This window comes from Arachis ipaensis, chromosome B3 (assembly GCF_059453495.1).
Source record: "Arachis ipaensis isolate K30076 ecotype BB chromosome B3, ASM5945349v1, whole genome shotgun sequence".
NCBI lineage: Eukaryota > Viridiplantae > Streptophyta > Magnoliopsida > Fabales > Fabaceae > Arachis > Arachis ipaensis.
This window is the reverse complement of record NC_142438.1, coordinates 82953253-82965387: the sequence shown is the minus strand read 5'-3', so window position 1 is coordinate 82965387 and position 12135 is coordinate 82953253. Positions and strand designations below refer to the sequence as shown.

The following is a 12135-nucleotide window of genomic DNA, read 5'->3' as shown; positions in this document are numbered from 1 at the left end:
CACCTACACGCCACAAGCACATGGTTAGGGACAGCTTGGTTTAGCCGCTTAGACCAGGATTTTATTCCTTTAGGCCCTCCTATCCACTGATGCTCAAAGCCTTGGGATCCTTTTTATTTGCCCTTGCCTTTTGGTTTTAAGGGTTATTGGCTTTTTGCTCTTGCCTCTTGGTTTTAAGAGCTTTTGGCTTTTTCTGCTTACTTTTTCTTTCTATTTTTTTTTTTCGCCTATTTTTTTTTTCTGCAAGCTTTGTTCTTTGCTGCTTTTTCTTGCTTCAAGAATCATTTTTTATGATTTTTCAGATTATCAAATAACATGTCTCCTAGTCATCATTCTTTCAAGAGCCAACATATTTAACATTCTTAAACAACAACTTCAAAAGACATATGCACTGTTCAAGCATACATTCAGAAAACAAGAAGCATTATCACCACATCAATATAATTAAACTAAGTTCAAGGATAAATTCAAAACTCATGTACTTCTTGTTCTTTTGAATTAAAACAGTTTTTATTTTAAGAGAGGTGATGGATTCATAGGACATTCATAACTTTAAGACAAAGTTACTAACTACTAATGATCATGTAATGAAGACACAAACATAGATAAGCACATAACATAGAAAACGAAAAACAGAGAAAGTAAGAACAAGGAATGAGTCCACCTTAGTGATGTCCTTGAGCTCTTCTATGTCTCTTCCTTGCCTTGGCTGCTCCTCCTTCATTGCTTTTAGATCTTCTCTGATTTCATGAAGGATGATGGAGTGCTCTTGATGTTCCACCCTTAGTTGCTTCCAATAATTGTGTGGAAGAAAATGTATCCCCTGAGGTATCTCAGGGATCTCTTGATTTGCAGTCAAATGTTCTACCACTGAGCTATAGACCCTTGATGGAAGCTTTTGTCTTCCCTTTCCTCTTTCTAGAGGTTTCTCTGGCCTTAGGTGCCATCAATGGTTATGGAAAAAACAAAAAAGCTATGCTTTTACCACACCAAACTTAGAATGTTGCTCGCCCTCGAGCAAAAGAAGAAAGAATAGAAGAAGAAGAAGAGGATATGGAGGAGATGGATGGAGGTGCGTATTCGGCCATATGGGTGGGATTGGGTGGGAAAGAGATGTTGAATTTTGAAGGTAGTGGTGTTTGGATGTGAGTGGTAAAGGGTTAATAAGGAAGAGTGTTTATTGGGAATAGAGGATGATTGAGAAGAGAGAAGAGAGTGAGTGGAGGTAGGTGGGGATCCTGTGGGGTCCACAGATCCTGAGGTGATCCTGTGAGGTCCCAGATCTTGAGGTGTCAAGGCATTTACATCCCTGCACCAATTTAGGCATGCAAAATGCCCTTGCACACAACTCTGGGCGTTCAGCGCCAGGTTGGTGCCCATTTTGGGCGTTCAACGCCCCTTTGCTGCCATTTCTGGCGTTGAACGCCAGAACCATGCTTGTTCTGGGCGTTCAGCGCCAGGATGCTCCCATTCTGGGCGTTCAGCGCCAGAACTATGCTCTGTTCTGGCGTTTGAACGCCAGACAGATGCTCCTCCAGGGTGTGATTTTTCTTCTGCTGTTTTTTATTCCTGTTTTTGATTTTTTTGTTTATTTTGTGACTCTACATGATCATGAACCTAAGAAAACATGAAAAACAATAAAAATAAGAATTAGATAAACATTGGGTTGCCTCCCAACAAGCGCTTCTTTAATGTCAATAGCTTGACAGTGGGCTCTCATGGAGCCTCACAGATGTGCAGAGCTTTGTTGAGACTCTCCAACACCAAACTTAGAGTTTGGATATGGGAGTTCAACACCAAACTTAGAGTTTGGTTGTGGCCTCCCAATACCAAACTTAGAGTTTGACTGTGGGGGCTCTGGTTGACTCTGCCTTGAGAGAAGCTTTTTCTGCTTCCTCTCCATGGTTGCAGAGGGAGATCCTTGAGTTTTAAACACAAGGGAGTCCTCATTCCATTGAAGGATTATTTCACCTCTGTCAACATTAATCACAGCTCTTGCTGTGGCCAGGAAAGGTCTTCCTAGGATGATGGATTCATCCTCTTCCTTTCCAGTATCCAGGACTATGAAATCAGCAGGGATGTAAAGGCCTTCAACCTTTACTAATACGTCCTCTACTTGTCCATAAGCCTGTTTTCTAGAGCTGTCTGCCATCTCTAATGAGATTTTAGCAGCTTGCACCCCATAGATTCCCAGTTTCTCTATTACAGAGAGGGGCATGAGGTTTATTCCTGAACCAAGGTCACACAGAGCCTTAAAGATCATGGTGCCTATGGTACAGGGTATTATGAACTTTCCAGGATCCTGTCTCTTCTGAGGCAATGTCAGTTGATCCAGATCACTTAGTTCATTGATGAACAAGGGAGGTTCAACTTCCCAAGTATCAATGCCAAATAATTTGGCATTTAGCTTCATGATTGCACCAAGAAACTTGGCAGTTTGCTCTTCAGTAACATCCTCATTCTCTTCAGAAGAGGAATACTCATCAGAGCTCATGAAGGGCATAAGGAGGTTCAATGGGATCTCTATGGTCTCTAGATGGGCCCTAGAGTCCTTTGGTTCCTCAAAGGGAAGCTCCTTATTGACCACTGGACGTCCCAGGAGGTCTTCCTCCTTGGGATTCACGTCCTCTCCTCTCCTCACAGGTTCGGCCATGGCGCTTATGTCAATGGCCTTGCACTCTCCTTTTGGATTCTCTTCTGTATTACTTGGGAGAGTACTAGGAGGGATTTCAGTGATCCTTTTACTCAACTGGCCCACTTGTGCTTCCAGATTTCTAATGGAAGACCTTGTTTCATTCATGAAACTTACAGTGGCTTTAGATAGATCAGAGACTAGATTTGCTAAATTAGAAGCATTTTGTTCAGAGTTCTCTGTCTGTTGCTGAGTTGATGATGGAAAAGGCTTGCTGTTGTTAAACCTATTTCTTCCACCATTGTTAAAGCCTTGTTGAGGCTTTTGATCTTTCCATGAGAAATTTGGATGATTTCTCCATGATGAGTTATAGGTGTTTCCATAAGGTTCACCTAAGTAGTTCACCTCTGCTATTGCAGGGTTCTCAGGATCATAAGCTTCTTCTTCAGGAGAAGCCTCTTGAGTACTGTTGGATGCAGCGTGCATTCCATTCAGACTCTGAGAAATCATATTGACTTGCTGAGTCAATATTTTATTCTGAGCCAATATGGCATTCAGAGTATCAACTTCAAGAACTCCCTTCTTCATAGGCGTCCCATTACTCACAGGATTCCTTTCAAAAGTGTACATGAACTGGTTATTAGCAACCATGTCAATGAGTTCTTGAGCTTCTGCAGGCGTTTTCATTAGGTGAATGGATCCACCTGCAGAAGTGTCCAGTGACATCTTTGATAGCTCAGATAAACCATCATAGAATATATCCAGGATGGTCCATTCTGAAAGCATGTCAGAAGGACACTTTTTGATCAACTGTTTGTATCTTTCCCAAGCTTCATAGAGGGATTCACCTTCTTTCTGTCTGAAGGTTTGAACATCAGCTCTAAGCTTGCTCAGCTTTTGAGGAGGAAAGTACTTGGCTAAGAAAGCCGTGACTAGCTTATCCCAAGAGTTCAGGCTGTCTTTGGGTTGAGAATCCAACCATAATCTAGCTCTGTCTCTTACAGCAAAAGGGAAAAGCATGAGCCTGTAGACTTCAGGATCTACTCCATTAGTCTTAACAGTATCACATATCTGCAAGAATTCAGTTAAGAACTGAAAGGGATCTTCAGATGGAAGTCCATGAAACTTGCAGTTCTGCTGCATCAGAGAAACTAATTGAGGTTTCAGCTCAAAGTTGTTTGCTCCAATGGTAGGAATGGAGATGCTTCTTCCATGTAAATTGGAATTAGGTGCAGTGAAGTCACCAAGCATCTTCCTTATATTATTATTATTTTCGGCTGCCATCTCCTTTTCCTGTTCGAAAATTTCTGAAAGGTTATCTCTGGATTGTTGTATTTTAGCTTCTCTTAATTTTTTTCTTCAGAGTCCTTTCAGGTTCTGGATCTGCTTTAACAAGAATGTTCTTTTCCTTGCTCTTGCTCATATGACAAAGAAGATGGCACAGAAAAAATAGTAATAATAATATGGATCCTTTATACCACAGTATAGGGATCCTTGTGTTAGTAGAAGAAAAGAAGGGAAGAAAATCTGAACTCAGAGAGAGAGGGGGTTCGGATTTTTGGAGAGTTGAAGGAAAGATGTTAGTATATCAATAAACAAATAGAAGAAGATGAGTGGGGGAAGTGAATTTTAGAAAACAATTTTTTGAAAAAGAGTTAGTGATTTTTGAAAATAGTTTTTGAAAAAGGTTAGTATTTTTTTCGAAATTTTTTTTTAAAATAAAAAATAAAAATAATTAGTTAATAAAAAAGAAATTTTTGAAAAAGAGGGAAGATATTTTCGAAAATTAGAGAGAGAGAGTTAGTTAGGTAGTTTTGAAAAAGTTAAGAAACAAACAAAAAGTTAGTTAGTTAGTTGAAACAAATTTTGAAAATCAATTTTGAAAAGATAAGTAGTTAAGATATTTTTGAAAAGATATGATAGAAATTAGTTTTGAAAAAGATTTTATTTTTAAAATCTCAATTAATGACTTGATTCACAAGAAATCACAAGGTATGATTCTAGAACTTAAAGTTTGAATCTTTCTTAACAAGCAAGTAACAAACTTCAAATTTTTGAATCAAAACATTAATTGATTATGTTATTTTCGAAAATTTGATATAAAAATAAGAAAAAGATTTTTGAAAAATATTTTTGAAATTTTCGAAAATAACTAAGAATTTTGAAAAAGATTTGATTTTTGAAAAAGATTTTGAAAAAGATAAGATTTTCAAATTGAAAATTTGATTTGACTCATAAGAAACAATTTGATTTTAAAAACTTTTGAAAAAGTCAACTCAAATTTTCGAATTTGATGAGAGAAAAAGGGAAAGATATTTTCTTTTTATTTTTGAAATTTTTATGAAATCATGAAAATTATGTAATGCATGAAATTTTTAGATCAAAACAATGAATGCATGCAAGAATGCTATGAATGTCAAGATGAACACCAAGAACACCATGAATGTCAAGATGAACATCATAGACACAATTTTGAAAAAATTTTAATGCAAAGAAAACATGCAAGACACCAAACTTAGAATTCTTTAATGCTTACGCACTAAGAATTCAAGAATGCATATGATAAACATGAAAAGACACAAAACAAAAAATCATCAAGATCAAACAAGAAGACTTACCAAGAACAACTTGAAGATCATGAAGAACACCATGAATGCATGAAATTTTCGAAAAATGCAAGATGCACATGCAATTGATACCAAACTTATGATATGACTCAAGACTCAAACAAGAAACATGAAATATTTTTTATTTTTGTGATTTTCTAAATTTTTTTGGATTTTTATTTTATATTTTTTTGAAAAATTATTTTGAAAAAGAAAAATAAGGATTCCAAAATTTTTAATATGAATTCCAGGAATCTTATGCTCTAAAGCTCCAATCAAAGGGTCAGGCATGGCTTAATAGCCAGCCAAGCTTTAGCATATAATTACATGGACTGGAGTGATTAGTTGAATACCAATCCCCAAGCAGTTTGGGTATGGCTTTACAGCCAGATAGGATTCAACATGTTTCATGAAACACTAGAATTCATTCTTAAAAATCTTGAAGCCATAGAATAATTTATTTTTGAAAACATTATTTTTATTATTTTATTTTATTTTATTTTTTTTCGAAAACAAAAGAAAAATTTTTGAAAGCTTTTTGAAAAATCTTTGAAAACAAAACAAAAAGAAAATTACCTAATCTGAGCAACAAGATGAACCGTCAGTTGTCCAAACTCGAACAATCCCCGGCAACGGTGCCAAAAACTTGGTGCACGAAATTGTGATCTCCAGGCTCGAACAAATCCTGGTAATGGCTCCAGAGCTTGGTGCTCTGATCTTAATTCATAATTGTCACAACTTCGATACAACTAACCAGCAAGTGCACTGGGTTGTCCAAGTAATACCTTACGTGAGTAAGGGTCGAATCCCATGGAGATTGTTGGTATGAAGCAAGCTATGGTCACCTTGTAAATCTCAGTCAGGCAGATATAAAGTGATAATGGTGTTTTCGAATATTATATAATAAAATAGGGATAGAGTTACTTATGTAATTCATTGGTGAGACTTTCAGATAAGCGAATAGAGATGCTTTTCGTTCCTCTGAACCTCTGCTTTCCTGCTATCTTCATCCAGTTAGTCTTACTCCTTTCCATGGCTAGCTTTATGTGATACATCACCACTGTCAATGGCTACTTTCGGTCATCTCTCGGGAAAATGATCCAATGCCCTGTCACGGCACGGCTAATCGTCTGGAGGCATCACCCTTGTCAATGGCTTCATCTTATCCTCTCAGTGAATAATATGCTGACGCACCCTGTCACGGCACGGCTATTCATCTGTCGGTTCTCGATCATGCTGGAATAGGATTTACTATCCTTTTGCGTCTGTCACTAATGCCCTGCAATCGCGAGTTAGGAGCTCGTCACAGTCATTCAATCATTGAATCCTACTCAGAATACCACAGACAAGGTTTAGACCTTCCGGATTCTCTTGAATGCCGCCATCATTCTAGCTTACGCCACGAAGATTCTGGTTAAGAGATCTAAGAGATATTCATTCTAGCTTATTTCATGTAGAACAGAAGTGTTTGTCAGGCACGCGTTCATAAGGGAGAAGGATGATGAGCGTCACACATAATCATCACCTTCATCACGTTCTTGGGTGCGAATGGATATCTTAGAAGCGAAATAAGAAGAATTGAATAGAAAACAGTAGTACTTTGCATTAATCTTTGAGGAACAGCAGAGCTCCACACCTTAATCTATGGAGTGTAGAAACTCTACCGTTAAAAATACATAAGTGAAGGTCCAGGCATGGCCGAGATGGCCAGCCCCCTAAAACGTGATCAAAGGATCATAAGGTAATTCAAAGATGCCTAATACAATAGTAAGAGGTCCTATTTATAATAAACTAGCTACTAGGGTTTACATGAGTAAGTATTTGATGTATAAATCCACTTCCGGGGCCCACTTGGTGTGTGTTTGGGCTGAGCTTAAGTGTTGCACGTGCAGAGGCCATTTGTGGAGTTGAACGCCAGTTTTTGTGCCAGTTTGGGCGTTCAACTCTGGTTTTGGATCCTTTTCTGGCGCTGGATGCCAGATTTGGGTAGAAAGCTGGCGTTGAACGCCAGTTTACGTCATCAATTCTTGGTCAAATTATGGACTATTATATATTTCTGGAAAGCCCTGGATGTCTAATTTCGAACGCAATTGGAAGCGCGCCATTTCGAGTTCTGTAGCTCCAGAAAATCCACTTTGAGTGCAGGGAGGTCAGAATCCAACAGCATCAGCAGTCCTTTTTCAACCTCTGAATCTGATTTCTACTCAAGTCCCTCAATTTCAGCCAGAAAATACCTGAAATCACAGAAAAACACACAAACTCATAGTAAAGTCCAGAAATGTGAATTTAACACAAAATATATTCAAAACATCCCTAAAAGTAACTAGATCCTACTAAAAACATACTAAAAACAATGTCAAAAAGCGTATAAATTGTCCGCTCATCAGCCATCCTGAAAGAAAAAGGGAAGGAAAGTAACCCAAAGCAAAGATAGAAAATAAATAAAACATCGGTTGGTTAATGCCAAAAGTGAGGGTCTCAATTACATGGTAGCTACAACATGCAAGTGAGAAAATAATAGAAGCACATGGCATACTAGTGGTGCAAAATATTGCAACAATGAGGGAGAGAGTGTGGGTAAGAAGAGATAATATAAATTCATATCAATGTAAAAGTAATACAGGTATAAAAAATTGGCATTGATTTAAATAATATTACTCAATCAGAATTAAAACAAGTCACTAAGCATCAAGAAAATACCAGAAAAGATGTAACAGTTGAATAAGAATATTTGAACACCAATAATAATTTTAGAAAAATAAAAATATGCAATGAATGAGAGTATGCAAATAAATTAAATAAACTAGAATGAGAGTGAGAGAAAATAAGAAAGGAAGAAGAAAGAAATAAGAAAAGATAAGAGAATAAGGATTCGGAGAAGAAAAGATAAGAAAATTGGCACTAATCTGGATAGGTTGTGCGACGCCGGCGACGCGGTCGCGTGGTGCGCGATAAGGTTGGGTGACGCGGACGCGTGGGGCACGCGATCGTGTGACTTGATTTGTGCTGGTAGCGCGAGTGCAGCCTGGCGGTCGCACAACTCTCTGTTCAAAACTCAGTATTGCCAAAATCCAGGGTGACGCGATCGCGTGGGGAACGCAATCGCGTGAGTGGCCATCATGGGGATGTGACACGGACGCGTGGGGCACACATTTGCGTGGTGAGGCTTGGGCTTTCAGCACGATTCCAGCCCAACTCCAGCTCAACTTTTGGCCATGCACCCTTTGACGTCGAAATCCAGGTCACGCGGCCGCGTGGGGCACGCGATCGCGTGGGAGGCCAGTATTCCCCTGCGACGCGGAAGCGTCAGCGATGCGATCGCATGGGACGAATTGTGCCACTGGCACGCCTCTAGCCTTGCTCCAGCGTGACTCTCTGTTCGTTTTTATTTTCTCTTCTCTCCTTGCGACGCGGACGCGTCGCTGATGCGGTCGCGTCGCGTGCTCGCTTCTCTCTCTTTTTTTTTTAATATGAAAAGATGCAGAATGCAGTGTTAATATGAATGTGATGCAAAACTCCAGGTTCAATATAACAAAATAAAATAAAATTCAAAAACAAATAAAACTAAATAAAAATAAAAAAGGTCGATCATACCATGGTGGGTTGTCTCCCACCTAGCACTTTTAGTTAAAGTCCTTAAGTTGGACATTTGATGAGCTTCCTGTTATGGTGGCTTATGCTTGAACTCATCCAGGAATCTCCACCAGTGTTTGTGATTCCAGTAACCTCCGGGGTCCCAAACTAGGCATGTAAAACCCTTGAGCAGCTTTAAAAATATTCTTAGGCTCCCGGGGTAACAAGTGTCAGAGCAGATTCCAGGATCCCAAATCTTGCTTTTACACCCATCCTTGTCGGGATCTGTATTTTTCCAGCCGGGTGAAAGGTGATCTGAATTCTCACTGCAGCGACTAGATAGCTTCCTAGACCCATTCAGTTGAGCTTTATACCAACCTTTGCGTTTGAACTTAAAGCTTCCAACCATGATGAACCTTGCTTGACAATTCTTATCACTGGCTATCTTCCTCTTACTCTTAATGCCACAAAGAGTTCTAAGTTGACCATCCGTCTCTAGTAGCCCATATTCAAGTGGGATTAGAAAGCTATGGGATATGAATTTTGCCCACTTGAATGTTGTGAAGGATGATGGCAACTTAGGGGGAGGTATTTTTAATGAAATTGCAAGCTCCACTCCCTTGTGCTCTTTTCTGATAACTACCACCTCTTTGCAAGCTTCTTCAATTTCAACCTCTTCCTTTTGGTAGCTCTCTTTTAATTCAATCTCCTCTTCATTGCTTTCCAAGGGCATGGGAGGTTGTGCTTCTTCTTCTTGAATCTCCATCTCTTGATCAACCTCTTCCAAGTCTTCAACTATGATATACTTTGGTGGTTGTACACCCTCCTCAGCATCAATTACAACCGTCTTGGAAGGAGGCTCTATGTCTTGACGTTTCCATGGAGGTTCTGCATCTCCTAAGTCTTCAACCACTTCTTCTTCTTGAAGAATGACAGCGTCTTCCACTTGTTCTAGTATGAATTCATTCTTTGTCTTGTCCACTGGGGTTTCTGGTATCTCCTTTATTCTACGCTCTTCACTAGACTATCCACATGGAGCTGTGGCTGATCCTTGTATATTTGAGCGCCTAGAAGCCCATTGAATTAATGTTTGCTCCAGTTGTTGAGTGGTTGCCTGAAATCGATCCACTGTTTCCTTGAAACGATCCTTTGTCTCTTGATGCACTCGGTTATCATAGGTAGGATCATAGTGCTCTTGGATTGATGGATATGGAGATGGCAAATATTGAGGTGGTAGTGGGATGGGGAGATCATTCTGTGATTGAAAAGGAAGTGCACTAGAGCTTGAGGGTTGATTGTTAAAGGTATTTGGTGGTCTGATTTGGGCGGCGAGAGCTCGTATAGTAGAGTTTAGATCGGTAAGTGCTCTCTCCATGGAGGTTTGGGGTGGATCTATGTATGGTTCATTTGGTTCATAAGGTGATTGGTATGGTGGATGTGGGTTAGGGTCATATGGAGGTGAATAGTGGAAAGGGGCTTGTGAGTTTGGTGGTCCAAAGTTATGTTGAGGAAAGGGTTCATAGGCATATGGTGGTGGTTGTTGATAATTAAAAGAGTGCTCACCATAACCATTGCCTTGATATGCATCACAGAATGGTTGTTGATGGTCCATTGGAGGTGGTTGTTGCCATGAGGGTTGATTAAATCCTTGTGGCTCCTCATCTTTGATTCTTCCAACTTTGATGCATATTTTCATTATAGTTTCCATTCCTAATAACAACATTGGAATCAAACTTGAAGCGAGAGGGGTGAGAATTCATAGTAGCAAAATAAAAATTAAAAATAAAAATAAAAATAAATTTAAATTAAAAGGTTATTTAAATTTGGAATTAAATTTTGAAATTTGAAATTTGAAATTTTGAAATTTGAAATTTGAAATAATTTTTTTAAATTTAAATTTTGAAAATTTTTAAATTTGAATTTTGAAATTTGATTTTTGAAATAAGATAAGATAAGATAAAAAAAAATTTTAAAAATAAAAATCTGAATTTTTTTTTTCGAAAAAATTAATTAAAAATATTTTTGAATTTAATGAAGAAAGAGAAAAACAATAAAATGACACCAAATTTCAAATTTTTAGATCAAAACGAAGAAAACAACTAAGAACAGCTTGAAGGTCAAGATGAACGTGAAGAACAACTTGAAGATCAAGATGAACACTAATAACAAATTTTTGAAAAAAAAAATTTTTTTCTTTTTTATAACTAAATAAAAACAAATAACCTCTTAATTTATGAAAAAGCAAAAATAAAAACAAAAATAAAAATAAATAAACAAGCAAAAATCAAAAAAATATTTACAATAACCAATAATAAGGCACACGTTTGCAATTCCCCGCCAACGGCGCCATTTTAACGTTGGGATTTTTCCCAGTAAAGAATGTCATAAAAACAGTCGCGTTGTTGATATAGTCTCTAAACCAACAGAAATCCCTTCGTACAAACGTTTTGGTTGTCACAAGTAACAAATCCCTTTGAAATTGATAACCGAGTATTCAAACCTCGGGTCGTCTTCTCAAGGAATTGCAGGGAAGTATGTTCTTATTATTGGTTATAAAGATTGTAAATTAGGGGTTTTGGAAGTTTGGGCAATGCGCACAGGTATATTTTCGAGCAATAAAAATAAATAAATAACTGTAAAATAAACTCTTGGCAAGGTATGAGAATCGGAAATCCTGTCCTTGTTATCCTTATCAGATGTGATGAGACTTGGATTTTAATCCCACTTAGTTAAGTCAAGTGGACTAATTAGCTTGATTCTCAAGTCCTAGTCAACTCCTGTGGAGAGACTAGTGTTAGAGCAATCCTAGCTAAAGCAAAATCAGCCAATTTCAACCACTCCTGAGTTTGACAACTCAAGTGTTACCAATTACCTAACCAAAGCCAAAAGGGAAGAAAGTCTACTTGAATGAAAATAATTTGGATATACACAGAGCATTAATAAATTAAAGAGAGCAATCATAAGTTTGAAATACCTCAAATAACATTAATTCAAAGAGTAATCTGTAACATAGAAGAATTCATAAATAAAATTGGGAAAATAATAAAAATAAAGAACCTGGGATTGAGAGCTACTCCTAAAACTAAGAGAAATCCTAAATCCTAATCCTAAGTGAGAGGAGAGAACGTCTCTCTCTAAAAACTACATCTACTCCTAAAAAATTGTAAATATGAGAGCCCTCCTATGAATGGATGCAATCCCCCACTTTATAGCCTCTAATCTGTGTTTTCTGGGCTGCAAACTGGGTCAAAAACAGTCCAGAATTCGCTGGTTTCGATTTCAGATTCGCTGATTTTTGTCACTTGCGACGCGGCCGCATGGAGC

The 12135-nt window shown here is 38.0% G+C and overlaps 1 non-coding gene across 1 annotated transcript; it reads left to right on the top strand.

Moving 5' to 3' along the window:
• Positions 1-3412: 3412 nt before the first annotated feature.
• On the top strand, positions 3413-3520 carry LOC148571358 (small nucleolar RNA R71). The gene has a single exon (XR_015908231.1). It is a non-coding gene; the product is annotated as a small nucleolar RNA R71 (small nucleolar RNA).
• Positions 3521-12135: the final 8615 nt, after the last annotated feature.